A 27,578-nucleotide genomic window follows, 5' to 3' on the forward strand; every position below is an offset into this window, starting at 1 on the left:
TGTGGGAGCTGGATTCTGCATTGTCAGTTGCTTGTGATACGACCTCTGCAATAGTTGGACTGGCAGTCGAAGGAAGTCCTCCTTCACATCCTCAATAAAATTTGGATAACTGGCGACTTTCCCAACTCGTGGAAAGAATCTATTTCAATCCCAATTTTAAAACTGGGATAGGATCGGACATACCGTGGTAGTTATCGTAGTATTATCATGATAAGCTGCGTAGGAAAGACATTGGAGCGTATGGTCAATCGGCGCCTAGTCTGGGTTCTTGAAACCAGGTCCCTGTTCAGCAGCTCCCAGTGTGGGTTCAGGAGGTATTGCTCCACTCTCGATAACCTGACCCTGCTCGAAGCTGCAATTCAACAAGCTTTCCTGCGTAAGCAAAACCTCATCTGTGTTTTCTTCGAATTAGAAAAGGACAACGACACTACCTGCAGGCATAATATTTTGCCACAGCTCCATCAGTGGGGATTCTGTAGACGTCTATCGACCTTCATACGGTCCTTTCTCCACGATATACATTTTAGATACAGGGTTGGGAATGCCCTATCTGACCATTTTAAGCAGGAGATTCGTTTCCCTCAAGGGAGAGTTTCAAGTGCCACGGCTTTCGCCATTGCAATCAATAGTATTACAACCACAATGCGACTTCCAGTACTATGTTTCTTGTTTGTGGACGACTTCTCCATTTTCTGTGCTTCCTCCAACCTCGCCATGGCTACTCGGCTATTGCAACTGACGATCAGGTGGTTCGAGAAATGGTATTGCATCACAGGTTTTAAATTCTCGTTAGAGAAAGTTTGTGTTGCTTTTAATCGTTCCCGCTCTCTGATAAATTTGCCCGTTTTAAAACTGGGGGATACCAATCTCACTTTTAAGGAAAAGGTGAAGTATCTGGGTCTTATCTTTGATGAGAAGTTAACATGGTTGCCACACATCAAAGAACGGAAACTGAGACAACTCAGGGCCTTAAACATCCTTAAATGTGTCAGTCATAGGTCTTGGGGAGCCGACAGAGCGCGTCTGCTCCAACTTTATAAGGATTTTGTGCAACACTGGCTTGAATACGGATGGCACATTTATGTATCATCAAGGCCTTCATACCTTAAAATGTTGGATGCACTTCATCACGAGGGCAGTAGGCAGTCGACAGGGGCCTATCGCACGAGCCTTGTTGTTAGTTTGTGTGCGAAGGCTGGTGAGCCTCTGCTGTCTGTTCGACCTCTTCTTCTCGTGGTACGCCAAGTATATAGGGCATTGCCGTTCATACTGGAACGGCTGTTCGATCATAGACCACAAGCAACACGGCCATTTGGAATCCGTGCAAGGGAGAGCCTTAAGTTATTACAGGTGGGAGGCATTCAGGTCCAAAGCCAGGGGTGGACTAGAGTCTCCCCCTGGTTGCTACCAAATGGTCCACATTGTTTTCAAAACTGACTGCTAAAAAGAAGCATTGTACCCCAGACTATGCTTTTAAAATTAAATTTCATGAAATTTTACATTGCCACCCAGATTTTATTAGCGTCTACAAGGGAACCTCCCCATCGCACCCCCCTCAGATTTAGTTATAAGTTGGCACAGTGGATAGGCCTTGAAAAACTGGATCCAGATCAATCGAGAAAACAGGAAGAAGTTGTGAGGAACTATGAAAAAATAAGCAAAATATACAAACTGAGTAGTCAATGGGCAACATATGCAACATCAAGAAGAATAAGAGCTCAAGAGCGCCGTGGTCCCGTGGTTAGCGTGAGCGGCTGCGGAACGAGAAGTCCTTGGTTCAAGTCGTCCATCGACTGAAAAGTTTAATTTTTTTATTTTCAGACAATTATTATCTGTCCGTTCGTCCATCCGATGCAAGGTAACTGCGCCGTAGTATGGGGACGCCACACCTAAACAAACATCGAAACACACGACGTCAGTCGACTACAGTGCACGGAAGAGAGAGTATTCCTGCTAACGAGGCTCCCTGGCTGGCAGTTGACTGTTCACTACTTTGGACGAGAGTGCATTAAATACGTGAGATGTATTCCGTGGACAATATGAATCTAGCAAATATAGCTCGGGCCTTCAATAACAATCGCAGTTTTGCGGTGCGGTCGCAAAACACCGGCGCTAAACTTATTACAGTGAACAGAGACGTCAGTGAACGAACGGACAGATCATAACTTTGCGAAAATAAAGAAAGTAAAATTTTCACTCGAGGGAATACTTGAACCAAGGACCTGTAGTTCCACAGCGGGTCACGCTGACCACGGGACCTCGGCGCTCTTGTGCTCCCACACTCTTTGATGTTGCCTATGTTGCACATAGACTACTAAGTTTGTATATTTTGCTTACTTTTTTCATAGTTCCACACAACTTCTTGTTTTCTCGATTGATCTGTGTTCAGTTTTTCAAGGCCTATCCACTGTGCCAACTTATAACTAAATCTGAGGGGGGTGCGATGAGGAGGTTCCCTTGTAAGCAGGGAGATGTTTTCAGTTGTTTTGTCATGTTCCAAACATTGTCCTAAGAATAGGGCCCCCAGAGCAGTTTTAAGTTGTTACATGTAACTCTTGCTATCCTAAGGGCAATGGAGCCGATGAGAAGGCGTCGTGACAAAAAATGTATCATCTGCTCCGACTCTCAAAGTGCCGTTCTCGCTGTTGGACAGATGTACCCAGCAGATCGGACGGTGCAACAGGTACAGGACGCTCTCCTCTTGCATAGGCAAAAAAGGTAATCATTTTTATCATTTTTTGCGGGTTCCAGGGCACATAGTCATCCAAGAAAACTAACTCGCTGCTGCTGCTGCCAGAGTGGGAGAGCGTCCATTGGTACATGGCTTCCTGTTACGTCGGGAGAAGCCCCCAGTACGTCAGAGATGCGGGACACAGCTGTCAGTACGACACTTTTTAACTGAGTGTGTTTCATATGACGATCTAAGGGTTGAACTGGGTCTCCCATAGGATATTCTTTCTATTTTAACTGATAACGAGGCGAGTTTTGTTCGTGTCTTAAAATTTTGTGTGATGTCCGGAATTTTTCCCAAAATACTAGGTGTTAGATCTTGTATTGTAATGTATGTTAACCGGAGGGCCTAGAAACGACGGAGAGGCTCCGTCCCCGCACAGCCGCAGTGGTCCACAACCCCACGACGTCTAACGCAGTCCACTTCACCCCTCCGCCGCCCCACACCGAACCCAGGGTAATTGTTCAGTTCGGCTCCCGGTGGACCCCCCAGGGAACGTCTCACACCAGACAAGTGTACACCTATTTTTGCGTGGTAGAGTAATGGTGGTGTACGCGTACGTGGAGAACTTGTTTGCGCAGCAATCGCCAACATAGTATATCTGAGGCGGAATAAGGGGAACCAGCCCGCATTCGCCGTGGCATATGGAAAACAGCCTAATAACCATCCACAGACTGGCCGGCTCACCGGACCTCGACACAAGTCCGCCGGGCGGATTTGTGCCGGGGACCAGGCGCTCCTTCTCGCCCGGAAAGCCGTGCGTTAGACCGCACGGCCAAGGTTGTGAGATCGTAATGTGTCACAAAGTGGCGGGGTCACGTATTATTTCTAAGTCGTCATCCAACCACCGTTATTTGTCCCATTTTTAACAGCATCCTTACAGGTATTTTACCCATGATTTTATTTAGTTATCCTGCTGTGTCTCACTGGGATTTTATTACGAGCTTTTATGAATCTCACCGTCTTGTGGTTGCTTTATATTTCCTGTGGTAGGATCACACGTAGTTTTCCAGTTTACTGATCTTCTTCCATAGACTGTTAAAATCTTCGGTATAGCATTAATGCTAGGGCGCTGATGACTTAGCTGTTTAGCGTCCTCCACCATAAATCATCATCATCACCAGAGAACGTGGATGTCGGACACTTGCCCGCTCTTTAAAATAGGATAGGAATGTGATGATACAGTGGAATGCTGCTAGCGGCACTAGTATTTCCTAGCTCAGTGTTCAGTGTACAACGGTGAGCACTTTGCTCCGCTGCAGACGACACTTAACGGGTTCCCACGTCAACCCAATGGCATCGTCAGTTACAACGACAGTGGACATGGGGTCATGGAGATTGGATCGGGGATCAATGAAGTCGTGTCGCCTGGTCAGATGAATCACGTTCCCTGTTACACCAGGTCAGTGTCGGGTCCGGACACGCCGCCCCCGATGCGAGAGGCCGCCCGAAACATGTATAGTACCACGGATGCAATCCGGTTTTGGCTGTATTATGCTATGAGGGGACATTCATCTTGGCTTGTATGGAACTTGCGGCAGGAGTCGAAGGCGTCATGACAGCAGTGGAAAACATGAAAATTATTGTGGTCCAGATGGTTTCCTTCATGCTTGACGACTAAAAGGCGATGGCATTTTCCAGCATGATAACTATCCGTGTCACGAGGTGGGAGCTATACTCCTGTGCTTTGAGGGTAGTCAGCTCAGTAAGCTCTTCTGATCTGAAAGTGATCGAACACCCATAGGACGCCTTCGGACGCCTTCCACGGGCCCACAAAGCATCAGCCCGTAATTTACAGCAATTGCGTGATCTGTGCTTAGACTTCTGTTGCCACCGCTTGAAATCTACCTGTGCATGTCGAATCCATATCGCGCAGAATCGCAACTGTATTAGGTTCCAAAGTTGGGCCAACACGCTATTAAGCACGTGATCAAAATGTTCGGCTCATCAACGTTCCTGACAAATACTTATTTGGAATAAACAGAAGAGCCCCAGTACACAGAAGAACGGAGGCGTAACGTAAACACACCAGTTACTTACACAAGTTAGCTAAACGAGAAGACAATGTCGCTTAAAGTTCACTTGAGCAATATCGCATTACAACATGTTATTTTGTGCACAATATGCATCGTTGATGTTCACAATGGGGCGGTAACGGGGCATGGTTCAAAGATATCAAAGGCAAGATCAGCTTGACGTTATAGAGTTATAGAGTATCGATAAAATGCAGAGAATACAATTTGAGTCCGTATGATAGAATTACGTGTTCTGAAAACCGTAAAGCTCGCTGTTTTATTTGAACTAGACTACGTTACCACGTATTTCGTATACAAGATACACGCATAGAGGTACATTAGAAGCATAGAGTTACACTAGGTGCTGCATTACTTTTTCTTTGACTTGAGGGAAAAACGTTCAAAAAGCAATGACTTGTTCCATATAGAGTGATTCAGTTCAGTAGCCTCTGCACACTGAACATCCAAGAGAACGAGACTGTAGTGTAGGGTCCTTTTTAATAATTCGGCTATCACTTTCTTCGGAAACGACTGATTTTCTTTTAATTTCAGATTAATAATGATATAGTAATGTGACTGCAAAACAATCACTGCCTTGTGAAGGCTTGAAAATTTGCTCTAAGAATGAACTGAACAAATCCAGCATTAGTCACTGTTATGTTACTTGGACAGCAATTTCGAATAGTTGACATCCACCTTTCTTCATCTTTTCATAATTACTTTCTTTGTCTTAGATATTAAGGCCTGATCTTGTGGAGACCGACAGGATCCAGTCTCATTACATCTCTTCATTGAGCACGATGTGAGCTGTTATCACCACAACACTTTGTTTTTCTCTTTGCTCATCAATGCTGTGATGATTTGCTACCCTGTGTCAGCCTCTTCATTTTAGAGGATCTCTTATACACAAAAGTTATTTGTGTACATACATCAACCTCTGTCTTCCCAGACAACATGGGCCCTCTACGTCTCCATCCAGTTGCATGGGAGTTATTACCTAACATCTTAAGACATGATGTGCCATCCTGTCCCTTTCTCTTTGTTAATGCATTTCACATATCCCTTTCCTCGCCGATTCTGCAAATCACCTCTTTTTCGTCAATTTAATTTTCGACGCCTTTTTACAAGACCGCACCTCAAACGCTTCAATCCGCTTCCATCCCCCTTTTCCCATAGTCCCTGATCGCGACCACTTTGTTCTATATTGTTTTTGTTTTGGTTATTCTGGTGTAACTTCCCATTTGTCGAATTTGTGTCTGAAGGTGTTCCTGTCTAAAATGTCGGTTAGTCTTATGTTTACATTTCTGAGGTCCTTTCGAATTTCGTCCAGCCGAGGTATTGAATGTTTAAGTGATGTTACATTGTTTATTATCATTTTTGTCAATCGCTTTTCTGGCAGGCTGTCAATTCGCCTTTTCTTAATGTCAGTTTCGATGTTTGAAAACTTTTCTGTTGTTTTGACTGATTGTAAACTGTAACCGTATTGGGTACGCCTTGCTTCTAAAATTTCCCTAATGACCTTTTCCTCTTGCTTCTTTGATTTCTTAAAGTCCGTGTTTTCTGTTAAGCGTAAGTGTTTCGCTTGCATAGACCCCTGTTGATTTTATGACTGAGTTCTAGTGCCGATTTTTGGTCTGTCTTGACATCACTTTTTGTTGTAAAGCTTTTGGACTACCCCTAATTCTTTTTTTAACTTTTTAGTGGGGATTTTTCCACAAGATTTTTTCAAGGGCTGTAGGTTCGACGAATTCTCCTAGATATCTAAAGCAAGGGATCCTGTTGATTTTACCGTGTTTTGTTTTCAGCTTCGAATTTTCTGTCTTTCAACGATTCCTCGAATGAGATTTATAACCTTACTTTTTCTTTAAGTACTTGAAGCTGTGTGACGGCCGTCCCTTCATCCTCTGTAACTAAAGCAAGGTCGTCCGCAAACGCAAGGTATGGTATGTAGAGGCAATATAATAATAGTTATTATTATTGAGGATAAAGTATCAGTTGCAAACAAATTTAATTATTTTTTACCGGCTTCGACAAATTAATTTGTCATCTTCAGAAGACTACAACCTTAGGATATTCAAATTGTTTAGACTTCGGTTACATAATTATGTGAAGTACAAAAAGTATATTACAGAAAGTTACTTAGTATTAGTTTATCAGCTGTGAATATCTTCACCTTAGAAGCATAATGCCATGGTATGTCCAGAAATGTGCATATTGGATGTGATTAATTTAAACACTGATTGATAATTTACAGTAATTTAATCACATCTTTGTATTTGTTGTACTAGCAGCAAGGAACGTATAATGCGTGTAAGATATATAAAAACAAAACCAAGGCATACAAGGTATATAAAGAAGGTATATACACTCCTGGAAATGGAAAAAAGTACACATTGACACCGGTGTGGCAGACCCACCATACTTGCTCCGGACACTGCGAGAGGGCTGTACAAGCAATGATCACACGCACGGCACAGCGGACACACCAGGAACCGCGGTGTTGGCCGTCGAATGGCGCTAGCTGCGCAGCATTTGTGCACCGCCGCCGTCAGTGTCAGCCAGTTTGCCGTGGCATACGGAGCTCCATCGCAGTCTTTAACACTGGTAGCATGCCGCGACAGCGTGGACGTGAACCGTATGTGCAGTTGACGGACTTTGAGCGAGGGCGTATAGTGGGCATGCAGGAGGCCGGGTGGACGTATCGCCGAATTGATCAACACGTGGGGCGTGAGGTCTCCACAGTACATCGATGTTGTCGCCAGTGGTCGGCGGAAGGTGCACGTGCCCGTCGACCTGGGACCGGACCGCAGCGACGCACGGATGCACGCCAAGACCGTAGGATCCTACGCAGTGCCGTAGGGGACCGCACCGCCACTTCCCAGCAAATTAGGGACACTGTTGCTCCTGGGGTATCGGCGAGGACCATTCGCAACCGTCTCCATGAAGCTGGGCTACGGTCCCGCACGCCGTTAGGCCGTCTTCCGCTCACGCCCCAACATCGTGCAGCCCGCCTCCAGTGGTGTCGCGACAGGCGTGAATGGAGGGACGAATGGAGACGTGTCGTCTTCAGCGATGGGAGTCGCTTCTGCCTTGGTGCCAATGATGGTCGTATGCGTGTTTGGCGCCGTGCAGGTGAGCGCCACAATCAGGACTGCATACGACCGAGGCACACAGGGCCAACACCCGGCATCATGGTGTGGGGAGCGATCTCCTACACTGGCCGTACACCACTGGTGATCGTCGAGGGGACACTGAATAGTGCACGGTACATCCAAACCGTCATCGAACCCATCGTTCTACCATTCCTAGACCGGCAAGGGAACTTGCTGTTCCAACAGGACAATGCACGTCCGCATGTATCCCGTGCCACCCAACGCGCTCTAGAAGGTGTAAGTCAACTACCCTGGCCAGCAAGATCTCCGGATCTGTCCCCCATTGAGCATGTTTGGGACTGGATGAAGCGTCGTCTCACGCGGTCTGCACGTCCAGCACGAACGCTGGTCCAACTGAGGCGCCAGGTGGAAATGGCATGGCAAGCCGTTCCACAGGACTACATCCAGCATCTCTACGATCGTCTCCATGGGAGAATAGCAGCCTGCATTGCTGCGAAAGGTGGATATACACTGTACTAGTGCCGACATTGTGCATGCTCTGTTGCCTGTGTCTATGTGCCTGTGGTTCTGTCAGTGTGATCATGTGATGTATCTGACCCCAGGAATGTGTCAATAAAGTTTCCCCTTCCTGGGACAATGAATTCACGGTGTTCTTATTTCAATTTCCAGGAGTGTATTTGAAAAAAGACATGACACATAGTTCCAATATATGAAAGGTATTAACTTTCATATTTTATAAGAGATGATATGAGCAAGATAGTATCTGTTTTTTAGATCAAGTTGATCATTCAACAAATCTTTTGAATTTAGATGAGAATTCTTCTAAATGATTCATTTTGTAGCTCTTCTCAACTATATGTAAGATTTCCATGTTAACCAAGGATGCAAGAGGAAGTGTGTTTTTCTATGTGTTGAGATGTTCTGCAAAAGTTGACTTATATGAATTCTCGCCATCTTTGTTGAGCAAGTGTTCACGAAAGTGGCTCTTTAATGCACTCCGCGTCTGTCCTACATAGAAACTTTGTCATATATTACACTGCGTTCCATACATTTCAGATTTGAGATATTTGTCAGTTGGAAGTTTCTCATTATGTATAAAGAGCAACTTGGTGGCATTATTGGTGGTGAAGGTATCATTGATGTCATATTCTTAAATGAATCAGCTTTACGGTATGAAATGTTACCTAGAAATGGAATTATAATATATTTCTTAATGGTGAGACCAATTTCATTAGGCGTAAGGGAATTTATATATTTGGTGTTATACTATAAGGCTTTTGTATAATGTTTGCTCCACACCCCTTTTTGACCGCTACATTCTTTAAGTTATTAAGTTTTATAGCAATAGCAGAAAGGATTAGGGGCACCTCACCCATGAATAAAACAATAGTAATAGTTATTACTGTCCTCCCTACCCGCCAGGTCAGCCGAGGGCGCCAATCACTTGCTTCCTGGACTCGGGTAGGCGCGCTGGCCCAGGATCGAATCCGACCGGCGGATTAACGACGCGTGCCAGTGTGCTGGCCAGCTTAGATGTGGTTTTTAGGCGGTTTTCCGCATCACACTAGGTGAATACTGGGCTGGTCCCCATGTCCCGCTTCAGTAAGACGGCTCACAGATATTTGAAAACGTTCACATTATTTCATGGCTTCCACTAGATACAGACAGCTTGGGATACACTACTTCCATCCCGGGGGTTACTGGGTGGCGACACGAAAGGCATCCAATCACCCTCTGACACTAACACCACCAAATCCATAGTCCGGTATAACACTATCAAATTTCTTTGTCAAATATCTTTCTCAAAGAAAGTTGGTGGTGTAATAGGGAACTTTGTCAAATGTCATCAAATATTTGATCAAATCTAGGGCCTCACTATATATTTCATCAAAGAAGTCGCTTGTCTTCTGCTCACTGCAATGTGACATGTTACCACGTGGAGCGCTAGCATGGCTGCAGCATTCTGTCGTCTGTAGTGTTTTAATAAACATTGCCGGTAAATACAATTGGTGTGTGCTGACAACTACAAAATTAATATAGATGTATGAAGCTGATGAGGCGCTTTACAACGTGAGGCACACTGAATACAAAAATAGATTAATAAGATTGGAGACCTAACCTAACCTAACCTAACTCTCTCCTGTAGCAAGAATCGGAGTGTTACAGTGAGCCTGTCTTCTGCAAATATAGCAGTTCTTAAGTGAGTATTGTGCTTTGTGATATGAGGATACACTTCACTGAGCATATACAGAAATGTATGCTCATCCATTCTTAAGTAATTGATGTACGACTTGACGTCCTCCACTATAAGCTCACGTAATAAGTTCTGTTGAATGCTTTTATCGTGTCGTCGTAAAGCCCACAGCTTCACCCAGGTACGTTTTCTCCCCCCCCCCCCCCCCCCCGCTTCTCTTCCAGTTGTGCACACAGTGCAATTGTGATACATGCAACTGCTGCGGTTAATAAATTGATGTTGTCAGCAATCTTGAACTTTGACGAACGATATGATGACAGTGTAATACCCCTTTTTAGCGCCATGTCAAAGATCTTTGTCAAATATATTTGGCGAATATTTGATCACATCTTTGATGTACGACTTGACGTCCTCCACTATAAGCTCACGTAATAAGTTTTGTTGAATGCTTTTATCGTGTCGTCGTAAAGCCCACGGCTTCACCCAGGTACGTGTGAATATTAGTTGAGGACAAATTGGATGAAAATCAGTGTGGGTTTAGGCCTCTTAGAGGTTGTCAGGGCCAGATCTTTAGCTTACGGCAAATAATGGAGAAGTGTTACGAGTGGAACAGGGAATTGTATCTATGCTTTATAGATCTAGAAAAGGCATAATGATCGGGTTCCTAGGAGGAAGTTATTGTCTGTTCTACGAGATAATGGAATAGGAGGCAAATTTTTGCAAGCAATTAAAGGTCTTTACATAGAGAGTCAGGCAGCAGTTGACGGTAAATTGAGTTCATGGTTCAGAGTAGTTTCAGGGGTAAGACAAGGCTGCAACCTGTCTCCACTGTTGTTCATATTATTTATGGATCATATGTTGAAAACAATAGACTGGCTGGGTAAGATTGAGATATGAGAACACAAAATAAGCAGTCTCGCATATGCGGATGACTTAGTTGTGATGGTAGATTCGATTGAAAGTTTGCAAAGTAATATTTCAGAGCTAGATCAGAAATGTAAGGACTATGGTATGAAGATTAGCATCTCCAAAACGAAAGTAATGTCAGTGGGAAAGAGATACAAATGGATTGAGTGCCAAATAGGAGGAACAAAGTTAGAACAGGTGGACGGTTTCAAGTACTTAGGATGCATATTCTCACAGGATGGCAACATAGTGAAAGAACTGGAAACGAGGTGTAGCAAAGCTAATGCAGTGAGCGCTCAGCTACGATCTACTCTCTTCTGCAAGAAGGAAGTCAGTACCAAGACTAAGTTATCTGTGCACCGTTAAATCTTTCGACCAACTTTTTTGTATGGGAGTGAAAGCTGGGTGGATTCAGGTTACCTTATCAATAAGGTTGATGTTACGGATATGAAAGTAGCTAGGATGATTGCAGGTACTAGTAGATGGGAACAATGACAGGAGGGTGTCCACAATGCGGAAATCAAAGAAAAACTGGGAATGAACTCTATAGGTGTAGCAGTCAGGGCGAACAGGCTTAGATGGTGAGGTCATGTTACACGCATGGGAGAAGCAAGGTTACCCAAGAGACTCATGGTTTCAGCAGTAGAGGGTAGGAGGAGTCGGGGTAGACTAAGGAGAAGGTACCTGGATTCGGTTAAGAATGATTTTGAAGTAATAGGCTTAACATCAGAAGAGGCACCAATGTTAGCACTGAATAGAGGATCATGGAGGAATTTTATAAGGAGGACTATGCTCCAGACTGAACGCTGAAAGGCATAATCAGTCTTAAATGATGATGATGATGATGATGATGATGAAATAGATGGTTGTAGCTTCATGATAAGTTGCATTAAGAAGTACCTATTTTTTATTTCTTGATGGTGACTGGTTTCGGACACCTGTGTCCATTTTCAGACCATCCCTGCTGTAAGTGTGACACATACAGTCGATAGTCAAGTACAGAAACTGTCCCTTCAGTAATCAAAGGGCTACATGGCCGACTTAACAACAGCAAATTACACCACATAGCCTATGTTTAATCTTACTGTGATCACTGGGTAGTGGATATAGGTCCTTTCCTCCTCCAGCCCGCCTGGGCGAGCTTCCAATGGAGAATGTGTGTGCGACAGAGAAAAGAACAATGGTAGGAAGACAGTGAGGCGAGTGAGTAACGCTTCAGCTAAAACTGCCCTCGTGTAGCTCTTGTGTCGACAGAAAGCGACCGAAGAAACGCCGCTGCAATTCGCCAGTGCGGCTTTAACGAGACACGCCGAGATGGCCCTCTGGGGAGCAGTGGCTGCAAGAGCTACACGCCGCTGGCTTACTTTCCACGTGCCAGACGGGTCGGCGGGCATATCTGAGGATCTGGCGGGGCCGCACCCTCCGGGGCTCGGCTGGTGGGCGTTGTAGCAGGAGGGGCGGGGAGGGGAGAGGAGAGGAGAGGAGAGGAGAGGAGAGGAGGAGAGAAGAGCGGTGGGCGTGGCCGGCAGGTAGGCCCGGTAGCCGTGTTAATTAGGGCGGCGCGCCCTCGTGTAGGCCGCTCATTACACGCCTATTGTCTGCGTCCCGGGTCCGGCCGGAGACAGGTGACTGTCCGGGTCTCAGACCGGTCGCCAAAAATTCCCCGAACGGCAGGCAGCCCCTCTAATGAGCGGCCATGTGAAGAACGGGAACTGCAGTTTCCTTCCCTGCAGCAACAATTTATTGTTGGGTGCAGTCGCTGAGGTTAAGGTGCCGCTGTCTCCAAAGTAACGTGAAGCTTTGGTGGACTGGCTCCATGAACTCCAGTGACTCTGTGGCCGTCCGTAGACAGATGGGCAGAACATACTCGTAGACTTGCGCGCACTCGTTTTAACTGAAAGTGTGTGTGTGTGTGTGTGTGTATGTGTGCAGCTCGCTAACTGAGTGGCTGCTGATTGGATGCAGGAAGTATTCTCCTACTGCTACTGCACAGAGTTCTTCAAGAAGAGAATATTAAGAAGGCCCCATATCTGGTGGCCAAGAAAGTGGGAAAAAAATTAGAATTTAATATCCCTTCGACGACGAGGTCAATAGAGATGGAGCACCACCAAGGATCTGGGAAGGGTGGCGATGGGGTTTGGCCGATTTAGAAGGAACCATCTTGGCATCTGCCTTAAAACTTTTAGGGAAAGCATTAAATCAGGAATCCCGGACATGGGTTTCAACCAATGTCCTCCAAAATGGGACCAGTGCATTACCACTGGGCCACTTCGATCAGCACTGGGCCAAAAAGCTTCTGCAATGGTGTCGATAGGTTTACAGACGGTGGAAAAATATACAAACAGAATATCCTAGGACAGCCAAGCATGTCTGATTTCATGGTAGAGAGCTGTGGCAAACGGAATTTTGAGTCTTATGTAAATTGAAGATGGAGGGAGAAAGGTGGGAAGAGGAACGGATAGGGAAGGAACTGTTGTTATCAGCAGCACCGGGACTTTATACGGAATCAGAAGCGACGAGTGAAAATGTATGCCGGACAGAAGCTCGAACCTGAGATCTGCTGTTCATCAGGCGGTTACGTTAGCCACTGTGCCATTCGGACTCAGTGCCAGCCGACTAATATCCTCACGTAGCTCCACCTATCCCAAGTCCATGCCCTCCACAATCGGTAATTTTAGATTCCCGCCGGAGATCAAACGAACTGCGCATCCGCACTGAAGATTTTGTATTCGTTCGCCATCGAGGGAAGTGAGTTGTATGAATTATGCAAATTAAAGATGAAGGGGAAGAAAGAAAAGGAAAGCGAAGCAACTATTGAGGTCAGCTGCACCGGGACTTTATGTGGAATCAGCGGCGACGTGTGAAACTGTGCCAGACCGGGACTCAAACCCAGTATCTCAAGCTTACTAGGCAGTTGCATCAACCACTGCATCACCTGGACGCAGTGTGTCCATGTTCTCCAAGATCGCTACTTCGAGATTTGCGCAGGAGGTCGAACGTACTTATACATCTTCACTGAAGGTGGCTGATCCATTGCCCTTCGAGGCGAGTCAGTTATATGAACGCTTGGTGTCTGTTCCTTCGGATGTACTGCCGCTGATTCTGCACATAGTCCCGAAGCAGGTGATATCAATAGTTCCTTCCCTTTCCTTTCCTTTCTCTCTCCTTCACCTTCAGTTTACGTAATACGTATCACAGCTTCGAATTTCGCGTCGTGTCTGTTCTTTCATACTCCCAAGTACATGGCATGAGTCGGAGTACACATGGGTACTAAAAGATATCCGATAAATTGTGGGTATACGATAAATCGCACAAATCTAAGGGCTGTCAATTCGACTAAATACCTAGTAATTACAATTACGAGCAACTTAAATTGGAAAGACAACATAGATAATATTGGGGGGAAGGCGAAACAAAGAATGCGCTTTGTTGGAATAACACTTAGAAGATGCTACAGACGCACTAAAGAGACAGCCTACATTACACTTGTCCGTACTCTGCTGGAATATTGCTGCGCGGTATGGGATCCTTACTGGGTAGAATTGATGGAAGACATCGAAAAAGTGCAAAGAAGGGCAGCCCGTTTCGTGTTATTGTGCAATAGGGGTGTGACTGACACTGATATGATACGCGAGTTGGGGTGGCAGTCACTAAAACAAAGGCGGTTTTCTTTGCGGCGAGATCTGTTTACCAAATTCCAATCACCAACTTTCTCTTCCGAATGCGAAAATATATTGTTGACGCCCACCTATGTAGGAAGAAATGATATCATAATAAAATAAGAGAAATCAGAGCTCGGACGGAAAGATTTAGGTGTTCATTTTTCCCAAGCGCCATTCGTGAGTGGAAGGGTATAAAAGCAGTATGAAAATGGTTCGATTTACCCTCTGCCAGTCACTTATGTGTGAACTGCAGAGTAACCATGTAGATATATATGTGGAGCAATAGTATCCTCAGTACATGGTGCGACAGGTGGTGGAGACGAGGTAGGAGTCCAGGAGGTTCCAGAGCAAGGCAGCTGCGTGTGTAACAAGTTCTTTATTGACATACCTGCGTAGCTTGATACACCAGGTTAGTGGCTGGCTGAACTATGAATTCTGCGGGACCGGCTGCGTGCATGCTCTGTGATGCCGATGCGGATAATCCACTGAACACCGGTGGCCTTGTTACTAATCTGCTCACACTGTCCTGTGCCAGCGGCGTGTACTCGACGATGGCAGTCTGCTACGGCCCAGACAGACGTCAAGATGTGTTATGACAGTGGATGCCCATGACGTTGAGTCGCCTGCCCAACGATGACATGCGATTATCGGTGTGCACGGGGTGTGACTTCTGCCTCCTTGACAGGAGTCAGCCGTGCTGCCACAGACCTGGGATGGCCAGCTGCTCTCTGGCACTAAGTCCAGGAAGGGACTCAGTGTATACAGCTATTGCCCTGTCATGGCTTCGAACCGGTAACATCCTGGTACGACTGGAGGAGTAGGAATAACTCCGATACAACAATTTGATGAAATGATAGTGAGGACAACACAACACCCAGTCCCTGAGCCGAGAAAATCTCAGACCCAGTCGGGAATCGAACCCGGGCCCCTTCGTGTGACAAAATGGTTCAAATGGCTCTGAGCACTACGGGACTAAATATCTGAGGTCATCAGTCCCCTAGAACCTAGAACTACTTAAACCTAACTAACCTAAGGACATCACACACATCCATGCCCGAGGCAGGATTCGAAGCTGCGACCGTTGCGGGCGCGCGGTTCGAGACTGAAGCGCCTGAACCGCTCGGCCACACTGGCCGGCCTTTGTGTGACAGATCGCCGCGCTGACCACTCAGCTATCGGGGCGGACTCTCGGAAATAAGAGGTGCTTTTTAATTTTTATTAATAACCGAATTAAAAAAAGAAGAAATATCAACAGTTATAGCAGTAGTGTTAAATTTTTCGTTTTTAAAGAAATCTGCTTTAAAGAAGGAGTAATTTTTGTTCGTAAAATTTACATTGGTTTGACAATTGAGAGAAAAACAGCCCTCGGTCACTATATTTAAACGAATTAACCGGATTCCAACACTGCTAGGAGTGTCTTCCTCAGAATTTAAGTCAAGAAATGGTCTGTATTCTATAACATGGTCACAGAATTATGACATAAACGCATGATAGAGAATAAGTACGGAATTATCGTACTTATATGTGTCATTTATAAAACAATAAATATGCCAAAAGGAATTAGTCACAAAGATATTTAAGATAAAGAAAACTGTGATGGCGAGCCACTAAGGGCTGCTCGTTACTTGCGTGGTGCAGGTTGCAACTATTCACGGTCTCTGAACGTGCAGCCATGTACAAAATTTTACATTGGTTTGAAATATTGCCTTATTATAGAAAATGGGGAAAGCGCTATTTTAATAGCAACGACAACAGAAACGAGCATCAAACACATGGCATGACAATTGGTACAGCGTTGCTGAGACAATAATGTCCGTTTTAGCGTGTGTCGTGGATTAGGGTACGCGTGTACGTGCGGTGTGCAAGACTTTCCCCCACCTGGCCTATACTGTGATGTCCATTTGTCATCGTCGGACATCCGTTGTATTGAAGAATGGCATTCGTCCTTGTCTGTAAATATTTTTATGAACTGACATAACAATGAAGTAGATACTTCATTTGCTTTAAAAGATTAAAGATTCGTCTAACATTTCTTTAAAATAAAAAAGAGGAAGGAAACTATGGCACCAGGAGTAAATTAAGAACTTATCAATTCATTCATAGCATAAAAACAGGACGTAACTGATTGGCAGCTTGTGTCTACATAATATGCCTGTCATCGTTGGGCAGCGTGTTTTTCGGTCCACTGCTTCAGCCGCCCCGGGTACTGCCTGCACTGAGGGTGACCCCTCACCCTTGGCCGAGTGGGAGATCATTCCAAAGTCGGCAGGAAGCGGAAGACTTTCCTGGGGGCCGATCGAAGGTCCTCCCGATTCTTTTGACGAAGAGGTTTATGGCTTTATCTGTGGCTGGCGAAGTCTCTAAGCCGGATGCAGTCGTTCACCCTATTTCAGAGGAACCTTCTCGGTCCGCAATGTCTGGGCATTCACACAGGGTGGGTTTGCTGGTTGCTGGGAGCTCCAACGTGAGGCTTAGTAACGTGGCTGCCAAGGACGGGAAGGAAGCCAGTGTGCAGTCTGTGTGCATACCGGGAGGAGTCATTCCGAATGTGGAAATGGTGCTTCCGGATGCCATGAAGAGTACAGAGTGGCAGGTAGTGGCTCATGTCGATACCAATGACGTGTATCACTTTGGATCAGAGGAGATTCTTTTTGGTTTTGGGCGGCTAGCGGAACTGGTAAACACTGTCACTCTTGCTTGAGAGATCAAGGCGGAGCTCACCATCTGCAGCATCGTCGATAGAACCAACTGTAGTCCTTTGGGGGAGAGCCGAGTGGAGGGTCTGAATCAGGGGCTCAGGCAGTTCTGTGACCGTGTAGGCTGCAGGTTCCTTGAGTTGCGCCATCAGGTGGTGGGTTTCTGGATTTCACTTAATAGGTCAGGGGTCCGCTTGTAAGATGGCAAGAACTATGCCCCTTACATGAAGTCATTAAAGATCACCTAACTCACGTTGAGCGAACAGTAGGGCTGAACAAAATGACTGACAAGGCACAAAGCATCTTGTAGATGGTATAGTATGGAATAATCATTGTCAGGTGATGGTTTTAAAGTAATTCACACGACATGAAAACTTTGTGGAAACGAGTCGATTTACTGGACGCTAGTTTACCCCAGGGAAGTATTTAGAGTTGACCGTGGCCGACTGTGGAACGGCGAAGGGAAGCGACAATAGGCAGCTTAGGGCGGCTCAAGCTCTGAGAAAGCGGTAACGCGGCACAGCCTCCAGCCGCCTTAAGATGAGTGACAGCTTGGGTGGTTGACCCCGACCCCATGCTGGTGTACTGGGAAGCAGTCGGAGAACTTGTACGCCTGTTGATAAATGTCCGTCGTTCCGTTTTCAGTGAAACATACGAGAAAGCCGCGCAAAGCTACGGTGGAGTGGTCAACAGAGGTCAAAATATTCGTGTTCGTGACTATAACAACTTCACGCTGAATTCACGGTCTGCAGAGCCTGAAGTAAATCAGGTGAAGAGCGACAGAATGAAATACGCCGGCCTCCGATGGGAACGCAGGACCGAGGAATTTGAAGTGATCTCCTGGGAGTCAGAATTCCGGAAAAATTGGTGTTTGTGCAGACGCTAACCTTGATGGGTGGCCTGGGAGGAGTTAAATAACAGAAGTTGAGAGGAAGAGAAATTTTGTGGGAATTTGTTCACTTCTCAGAGCAGGCAATGGTCGGCGCTGGGAAGCGACGCATAATTAACGCGACTTGCGCTGCAATTGGCGTAAGTGATTTTGCTGGAGGGGAAACCGAGGTGAAGAGCGGACTGTGAGAAGTCTCCGTAGAGGTCTTCCATTCCCAGACTGCCTAGAGTGCGGACGTGGCATTCTTTACTCAGCGTGCCTGGGAAAGAGTGAGCATCTCTGCAGTTTAGGACCTAGCAAATGGAACGATTGAGCTTGGAGATAAGAAGTTTTGGTTCAGCTATATACTGAGCAAGATAGCTAGGAGTGAATAGACGACCGCAGCCTTGCAGCACCACGAGGCCGGCCGACATTTGCACAACGACGACGCTCCGCCACGTTGTATTCGGTGATATTGCGCCCTCTCCGGCCACTGATTAATTTGTTGGATCACGTCAGCAAAGTTTCCATGAGGGTTTCATGGGCCGTTTATTGTAGAATTCTTCTCGCACTTCGCATTACGCCTGGGTCAGCCGATAGGAATTACTTTTGAGTTATTGTGCTTTACTCCATGCAAACGCAATTTATTACCACTGCCTGATAGAAGAGTCTTGTAATTGATGATTGAAGGTCGGGAGTTTAAATAAATTTGTGCTAATCGACTGCATATGTTTTCAATCAAGTAGCTGAAATCCCAAGTCATTTTCTTAGTTAATTTTATGTTCAACATTTGCATCTGGTGTTCAATAGCTGAATATATCAATGTGCACCCCTTTTTAATTAAAAGGGATCAATTCTGAATAAATTAATGTCAACACTGCCACCGCAGTTCAATCAGGAGTCACAGCGCCACATTACTTGTTTGCGTTATCCGATATTGCGGGAGTTTTGCATTCTCTGTTGATCTGTTAGTCAATTAGGTGGGGTGAACACACGCCAAAACCAGCTAAGTGACGGGTGGGGTGTTACATATGACTGACCCATGCCAGGATACGATACTTCAGGATTTGCTAGGAAGTAGTCTTAAAAAAGGAAACTTTTCTACGTGATCCATTGCTTAGCCATTTTTAATTGAAAAACGGGTAGCATTAGTTACAATTAGTTACGTTGTCTTCTTCATGTGCTGTCCTTTCAAATTGACATTTATAGGTGCCTCTGCATTGTATTTGTGAGTTGTTGGAGTACTTTGGATGTGCAGTGCCGTAACACACAGAACACAATCATTGGTACTAGCCTCTTTGGGGGAATTCTTTATGAACTGTTTGTCGGGTCATTGCTCACACCTAGTGTATCAATTTGTGTCCTGATATATGTTTTGTGTTATCTAATTATTGAGTGTAAGGGGTACCTGGGTTTTGAGTTTTCGTGTAACATAAAAGTGCAAATGATAACGAGGGGAAAAGCCAAGACAACGGCAGAATATAATCAGACTGTTACTCGGGAGAACATGGGTGATAGTATGGAAAGCTCTACCGATGAGCGTGACGAACGCGAGTTGCAACTTCCTGAAACTGCGTCTCACAACTGGTTTAGTCCGCTGAATAGCAAGGACGTTCATTCAGGCAGTGATACTGAGGGCTCGGAGGACGCAGGGAGTACAGGATTAATCCATAAGTATGGAAGATCCAGCCTAAGAAGCCAGAGTGTGTTGGAACAAAGCGGTGTCCGACCATTATCAAACGATTCATTCACAAGTGATCCGACGGGGGCGCGGAGACGGTACTTGTTTAGATATCGAAGGGTCCCTCAGAACAGAGAAGAGTCGCATTTTCAACCACAAAAGAACGAGGATCAAAATGCGGCTACTCTCAAAAACATTACGGAAATGTTGCAACAGATGCAAACGGTGAACTTAGAGCAGAGCGCCAACCTTAATGCCGAAATTAAAAAGGCGAATTCGGAGCTGATCTTCCCCAAGGAAGTGTTATAAGCCCTCTATTGTTCCTGCTCTATATTAACGACGTGGGAGACTATCTGAGTAGCCCTCTTAGATTGTTTGCAGATGATACTGTTATTTACCGTCTTGTAAAGTCATCAGATGAACACAAAAATGATTTACATAAGATATCTGTATGGTGCGAAAAGTGGCAGTTGACCCTGAATCAAAAAAAGTGTGAAGTTATTCACATGAATACTAAAAAAATCCGCTAAATTTCGATTACGCCGTAAGTCACACAAATCTGAAGGCTGTAAATTCAACTAAATACTTAGGGATTACAATTACAAATAACCTAAATTAGACAGATCACATAGATAATGTTGTGGGTAGAGCAAACTAAAGACTGCGATTCATCGGCACAACACTTAGAAGGTGCAACAGATCTACTAAAGAGACTGCTTACACCACTCTTGTCCTCCCTATCCTGGAGTACTGCTGTGCGGTGTGGGATCCGCATCAGGTGGGAATCAAGGATAACATCGAAAAAATACAAAGAAGGGCAGCACTTTTTGTATTATCGCGAATAGGGAAGATAGTGCCACAGACATGATACGTGAAATGGAGTGGCAATTATTAAAACAAAGGCGTTTTTCGTTGCGATGGGATCTTCTCATGAAATTTCTATCACGAGTTTTCTTCTCCGATTGCGAAAACATTCTGTTGGCACTCACCTACATAGGGAGATAAGATCATCAAGATAATATAAGAGAAATCAGGGCTCGCACAGAAAAATTTTAGTGCTCGTTTTTCCTGCGTGCCGTTCGAGAGTGGAACGGTAGAGACAGTTTGAAGGTGGTTCACTGAACCCTCTGCCAGGCACTTTATTGTGAATAGCACAGTAATCACGTAGATCTAGTCATAGAGTTGCTTTATAGCTCTTGAAAACGGACAAATTAGCACGAAAAGTAGCGTTTTTGGACCTCAGTTTTCACGCTTTTGCTCTTGCCTAATGACCAAATAGTGGTATAATCCCCTATCACAATATAAATTTTTGAGCAGAATTTCAAAAAATTAGAAGCGATAGGGGAGTACTGTAGATTTTTTGTAGTATTCAAACCCTTATCATTTTTAGAGAAAAGCAGCGAACTGTGGACGGTCTGTGTTTTATTTTTTTTATTTGCCTATTTAATGTAATATTTATGTTCTATGTGCCTTGAAACTGTGAGTCAAAATTTTCCAATATTTGTTCGATTAATACGTTTATTACAGGAAACAATAGGAATAAAAAAGCGAAAATCAGTTATTTCAGAAACCGGCTATTTCGATCAGTTTTAACAATCCGCTTAAACTGACTTGGAAAAGAACTATGTAACCCAAAACCGGTTATTTAAGCGATAACCGCCGCCACTATTCTCATCAGTGGAGGAAAACTTCAATTGATCGTCGCTTTAGCCTAGAACCATTCTGGAAGGAGTTCACTAGCGACCAGTACAACTCTCTTGCAAAATAATGTCGCCTTGAGAACATGTGAGCGTGCTTACTTTAAAGTGTTACAGCGGTTCAGAGGTCGTTGCAGAATAAATGGATCAACAAATAACTTAAGGCAAGGAAACGGGCGACCAACACTAGCTACTAGTCGCCGTCCACAAACACTATCTCGATATCCTGGAACTTACAGTCACATACAGATATTCCGCAAGGTACAACTGATAACACAAATGGTATAGTAAGATAATTTTCTACAATTAAGGGTTCTGATGACTTATGGCACATCATATGAACTTAAAGTTTTTTTCTGTAAACGTAGTTAAATTTGCTTTGAATGCTTAGTGATTGGATGCTACATTTCAGAGAAGAAAGTTGACTTCACAGTTGTCAGTGATCAAGGAGGAGAAATTCAGCAATTGTACGCACAAAATCCATCTAAAAAAATCAATTATAGAAGGTGATTTACTTGTAGCCTTTGTATTATCAATATTTTTAACATGTACAGTGGTGGACAAAACGAGCGAGACCCCTCGCCTGTTCGTTATGCAGATCCGCACAGCTTTAAAGTCTGCTACACAGCATAACAGTCAAGGGGACGAAGTGCTACCAACATACTATGCATAGGTGTGAAATTGAAAAACTATCCGAACTTTGTCAGACTGTTTTCCATCATGTGTAAGACTATATTAATGCTGATTAGTGTGTTAAACACAACACGTAAATATAAGATGTAAATGATAGAAGAAACGCTAATTAGTATGAACTGTACTAATAAAAATGAATTTCAGCTTATCGAGATAACATAACTGTTTTAGTAATACAAAGTACCCCAGATCGTTACGAATTAGCAAAATATTATGCGCATTCGGCCGCGAAAGGGTCTGTGTCAACGTTCAGACCCGTCATACTGCATTACCATTGCTGACCTACCATGGAAGTGTGCATATTTAGCAATGCGTGAAGATTCATGACGAAACAGTTAAAAATCATTCAGTACCACACTTAAGTCAATTCAGTTATTGACTGAAGCGGAAAAAGTAGGCAGTAACAAGTATGAAATTCTGCAAGAGTTTCATATTGACATCCACAAAGCGATGGTACAGAATGGGGGCGCGAGAATTTCTTAAAATTGCTTTACTGGTTGCCTACCTGCCTCCATAGAGATTAGAACCGAAAATAAACCAGACCTCCCTTGCAGTAGCAAACACCTTTCACTACACCATCAAACAACCCAGGCAAACAGCCCTCTATTATTACCCCAGACAGGAATAAGCCGGCAATTTCGCAATGAAAATGGCAAAATGATCTGCAATTTATGTTGCATAGAGCTTTCTGGACTCAAAAACATTCATTTTCTACCTTTATGTCACCGATTATGTGACAATAATTCGGGATGTTTATCGAAATCACAAAATACTGTTATTAAGGAGTAAATTTAGTAAGATAATTCTGCACCATCCCACGAAATAAACGGCTACATAGATGCCAAACGTATTCTACAATGTTTCGAATTCTCCATTAGACTCGCCACAGCCGGAAAACGATCATTAGCCGAAGTGTTTCTTAAGGTAGCTAGCAGTGGGAATGCTGGCACTTCTAAAACGTGGTGGCATTAATACTGGGATTTGAATTACTACGTGTATAGGCAAATGGATTTTATTTGCATTTCTGTAAACGTGATTTAGACCGAAAGCGTAGCCACGACTAATATGCAGATGTATCGACTGCAACTATAACATTTCGAATAAAGGGCTCTGACCACTATGGGACTTAACAGCTATGGTCATCAGTCCCCTAGAACTTAGAACTACTTAAACCTAACTAACCTAAGGACATCACACAACACCCAGTCATCACGAGGCAGAGAAAATCCCTGACACCGCCGGGAATCGAACCCGGGAACCCGGGCGTGGGAAGCGAGAACGCTACCGCATGACCACGAGCTGCGGACTTCGAATAAAGAGTAGGGGGAATTATTTATGCGGCCTTCATCTTCAGTAAGTGTCGTAGTTATTTTCTTTGTTAGGATTTCGTCACTTAAATCGGTAAAAATGGAACCCTACTAGTCTCACTTTCTTGTCCGTCTATCGTTCTACCCAACCCTTAAAACTCGTTTACTTCGAGTACGGGTAGACATAATAAGCGGAAATGTATCGCACTTCCTGCGGTATACGGTCCCTTGGTGGTGTAAAAAAGTGAGCTTCTGTGTCAACGCAATCTAAAGTTACGGCTGTTTATGTAAAGAAAATTTACGCGAAAGGTCAAGAAATGTCTCCAAACCGCTTAGGTCATCAGTCCCCTGGCCCTAGAATTACTTACACCTACCTAACCTAAGGACATCACACACATCCATGCCCGAGGCAGGATTCCAACTTGGACTGAAGCAGCCGCGCGCTTCGAGACTCAAGCGCCTAGAACCGCTCGGCCGCCGTACCTAGCGAAACCTTTTTCACCCCATGTATAATGATGATATATACTGTATAGTGTGGATAAAGGGTATTCACCAGAAACTCAGATCGTTTGATCACGGAACTTTTACGAAGCTACATTCAAATTTTGTTCGAAGTCGTCTGCAATATCCACTTATAAACACTCTTGGAAAGTCGTAAGCAATATCCACTTCTGAAGACGCTAGCAAACACTGCAGTACCATAACAAGCAGTTAAGAATTTATTGTTATTGGTCCATGCACTTTATTTCAGTATTAATTTAACGCACCTAGACGTTTGTCTATGGCCGAAAATAATGAATAAAAAATAAATAAACAGCAAACAACTTCGATGTTCAAGTCATATGTAACTCACATGTCGCAATTACAACTTAATTTCATTGTTACATCTGCATGACTGCATCTGCAGGATTTCTTTGCAATCCAGACTTATGTGCCTGGCAGAGGGTTCATCGAACCATCTTCGGACTATTTCTCTACCGTCCCACTCTTTAAGAGCGCGCGGAAAAAAGGACCACTTAAATCTTTTCTTACGAACCTTGAATTACACTATTATTATGGTCATTTCTTACTGTGTAAGTTCCTAAGGAAATAATGTTTTGGCATTCAGAACAGATGTTGGTGATCGAAATTGCGTGAAAACATCTCACGGCAACGAAAAACGCTTTTGTTTTCATGAATGTCACCGCAACTCGCTTATCAAATCTGGGACTCCCTCTCCCCTATTTCGTGACATTAAAAATCGTGCTACCGTTCCTTGGACATTTTTGGCGTGCACCGTCAATCACGTATGTCAAGGATCCCATACCGCGCAGAAAAACTATAGCAGTGGACGGACAAACGTAGTGGAGGCAGTGTTCTCAGTAGACCTGTTGCGTATTCTTAGTGTGCGGCCAATAAAACGCAGTCTTTCGTTTGCTTTCCTCACAAAAGTATGTTGCGATCGTTCCAGTTTAAGTTTTACTGGTACTGAGATGAATTGACAGTATTTCGACATGTGTTTTGTCATGTAAACGAAAGTTAATTATTGTTACTGGACGCAGCTTTCTTGTTTAATGTATTCCTCATTCAACAGAATACACCACACGTAACTGTTTCAAAGTATTAAATTGTTACTGATGTTACCAAGTTGCAGTGGGCATCTAAACTTGCCGTTTTGAAACAAAGGAAAATATTATAGCGATATATGACAACTAAAAAGCGGACTATCCAAATAAACGTGTTGTGTTTAACACACTAATCAGCATTAATATAGGCTTACACATGATGGAAAACAGTCTGACAAAGTTCGGATGGTTTTTCAATTTCGTGCCTTGACTGTTATGCTGTGTAGCAGACTTTAAAGCTGTGCAGGTCAGCATAACAAAAAGGCGAGGGGTCTCGCTCGTTTTGTCCACGAGTGTACATCCTCCTGAAACAAACTAATACTGAAAAACATGTCGTTTGCTGCTCAACCCTGTTTTTGTGCGGTTCAGAAACAAGGGAAGAATGTAGATATGTGTCAGGCTATGATTCCAAAAGACGAGCGTTAAATTCAGTTAGCTCTGGGATTATATTCCGGGGAACACACTGCGGATCTTGCCGAAACCGAGAGAAAATCAACTAGCTCCGAACGAATTTCCACAAAGAACTGAAAAAAAGTAATGAGAAGAGATCAGGAGGAGTAACGAGAAGAGATCAGGATATTGGCTGGTAGATTTACGAGGAAGCACCATATGGACCTTTTAAGAAATGAAATTCCTGATTTGTCAGTAAACACTGGATAGCTACATAGCAGAGGGAAATAAGTTCGTAGTGTCATCTCTGTAAGCAGCAATGTTTATTTTTTGTGGTTTCAGTTCTCAGAATCGACAAATAGGATCAGGTCACCTGTCCAGCGAGCATACATAGTAATTTTTCTTGCAGCAATTATCACGGCACAGTTACAGGATCACATAAATATCAATCAGTAGTAAATGTGTAGTGCGAGCACTATTTTTTGGCTCTGCTGTGGATATAGCAGCTCTTCTGTGGCTGTATTGGAAGCCATGGCCGCGCGGGATTAGCCGAGCGGTCTAAGGGGCTGCAGTCATGGACTGTGCGGCTCGTCCTGGCGGAGGTTCGAGTCCTCCCTCGGTCATGGGTGTGTGTTTGTCCTTAGGATAATTTAGATTAAGTAGTGTGTAAGCTTAGGGACTGACGACCTTAGCAGTTGAGACCCATAAAATTTCACACACATTTGAACATTTTTTTTTTTTTTTTTTTTTTTGGAAGCCATGGGCAGCCACCGGCTGCTGAGTATTGGTATGCCAACTGTATCAACAGGTCTGTTTACCCACCACGAGGCAGGCCACGCCACACCTGGCAATCCTCGCGACGTAGCGGAAATGTAGCGCAGTTGTGCGCTTGGCTAGGGGATTATTACGTTGTGGAGCCATGGACGTGTTGGCAGTATTGCGTCAGCGTAACGAACGTGCTATAAACAAATGTAAATTGTCGCTGAGTTTTAGCAGAGATATGAGCTGTCCAGTAGCACGCACTATGCCTGTGAGGACTATACTAGTCACAATGAGGCTACGGGTCAACAAGCATCAGATGTCGGTATGAGCTTCCACCTTCGCCAGATCTACTCCAAGAAGTAAGTCCACCAGCTGGGAACGTAGTGCTGTGCGACGGATGGGTCGCTTCCAGGCTCTCTTTGGGACCTGCCGAAATTCTGCCTTTGCGGGCAGCAGTTGGAGTTCGTGTGATGCGGTTGCCCACACACCAACACGGGGCGAGCACTGTAGCAGCCGCAGTTGTCACCCGTTGGAAATGAGCCCTTCTTCACCTACATCTACATATACTCTCTGCAATCCACTGCACGGCGCATGGCGTTAGCTACCCCGTACCACCACTGTACATTTCCTTTCCCGTTCCACTCGCAAATAGTGCAAGGGAAAAACGATTGTCTATATGACTCCGCATGAGCCCTAATTTCTCGCGTCTTATCTTGGTGTTTTTTATGCGTATTGTATGTTGGAGGCAATGGAATCATCATCCAGTCAGCTTCAACTTGCCGTTCTCTAAAGTGTCTCCATAGTGTTCCTTGAAAAAAAAAATGTCGCTTTCCCTCCAGGCATTCCCATTTTTTTCCCTAAGAATCTTCCCCCCCCCCACCCTCTCCATCACCAAACCATGAACCATAGACCATGCCGTTGGTGGGGAGGCTTGCGTGCCTCAGCGATACAGATAGCCGTACCGTAGGTGCAACCACAACGGAGGGGTATCTGTTGAGAGGCCAGACAAACATACGGTTCCTGCAGAGGAGCAGCAGCCTTTTCAGTAGTTGCAGGGGCAACAGTCTGGATGATTGACTGATCTGGCCTTGTAACACTAACCAAAACGGCCTTGCTGTGCTGGTACTGCGAACGGCTGAAAGCAAGGGGAAACTACGGCCGTAATTTTTCCCGAGGGCATGCAGCTTTACTGTATGGATAAATAATGATGGCGTCCTCTAGGATAAAATATTCCGGAGGCAAAATAGTCCCCCATTCGG

This window comes from Schistocerca cancellata, chromosome 6, assembly GCF_023864275.1.
Source record: "Schistocerca cancellata isolate TAMUIC-IGC-003103 chromosome 6, iqSchCanc2.1, whole genome shotgun sequence".
Lineage (NCBI taxonomy): Eukaryota > Metazoa > Arthropoda > Insecta > Orthoptera > Acrididae > Schistocerca > Schistocerca cancellata.